We start from the raw sequence: 1342 nt of genomic DNA on the forward strand, positions 1-1342 counted from the left end.
TTGGGGTGCTTCCGGTTCATTTCTGGGGTGTCTTTAGTACTTTATCCTGGGGTGTAAAACACCATTTTTCGAGCCAATTTTTGTTGCAAGAGCTTATTTCTCTATAAATACCTACAAAGACATAAAATAACAAAATAAATACAAAATCGAGCACTAACAATACATACAATTGAGACATATTAGACACATAAATGCGTCTATCAACAACCATATTATACATTGTTTGAAGAAGGAGTTTGTCCATATACATGTTTGTTTGTTACAGTGACTTGGTCACTTTTAATATTTTTGAAAACATGTATTGTTTTCATTTCTTGCCATGATTTCATGAAAGTTAGATGTTATTCCTGCTGGGCACACCTTTTAGGGATGATATGCTCACCTATTCCCACTTTCAGTTTCAGAGATAGACCAGAGTTGCGCAACGAAAGCTTCGAGGAGTTGACTCCGTTAATTAGTTAAATATTTCTATGTTTATTATGTTTTAAATTTTATTTGCAAACCAAATGACTATTGTATATGTATTATTTGAGAGCTGTTCTTGTATATATATTTCTGAGCAGGGTTAGTTTTGGGTTAAGTTTTGTAGCAGATTTCTTAATTGAATGTTTAAGTAAATAATCTAGACTCTTAGTGCCTCTTTATTTAGTTAATCACTTGGATTAGTCAGTTTCTAGCTTTGGGGGCGCTAAAATAATAACTAGGTTAAGTTATCATGAGAGTCAAATTTTCGGATTTTGGATAGAAAACATGGTCTTCTCACAGATCTCCTCAATCTTAGAACTCTTTATGCCTGATTTTTGAGTTATTTGCTTAGCTTGGAGATAAGATCCTGATATCCTGAAATTAGTTTATCTATGAATTGCATTTGATAATTTGAGTTTTATTTTTACTTTTGGATCGGAACGACAATGGATCTTTCGATTCAATTTACTGGGTGAACGGCGTGAACCTCTATCTGAATTGTGTATGCAATTCTGTGACTTTTAGAGATATTGTTTCTTATGATTTCCCCATTGCTCACTTTGAAAACATGGTGCATACATATTCTGAATACAACCCTTAAATTTGGTAGAATTAATTACCAATTTCTTCCTTGAGTGTCTCTCCGGATATATTGGGTTGATTTAGAGGAGTAATCACGAGTATTCCTTAGTTTAGAATTTACTACTTTCAGTATCCTGATTTCATCATGAAAACTATCAGTTTAGATACACGTTTATTTTCGGAATCTATAGAGAGTTTGGATTTCACAAGTCTCTTGTTAAGCTCTTCTTTGTCACTTAGATAGCTTAAACTTATTTGATCGAGTAAGGATTTTATTTTTTCGATCTCATATTCC

The sequence above is a fragment of the Papaver somniferum genome, chromosome 2, assembly GCF_003573695.1.
Source record: "Papaver somniferum cultivar HN1 chromosome 2, ASM357369v1, whole genome shotgun sequence".
Classification (NCBI taxonomy): domain Eukaryota; kingdom Viridiplantae; phylum Streptophyta; class Magnoliopsida; order Ranunculales; family Papaveraceae; genus Papaver; species Papaver somniferum.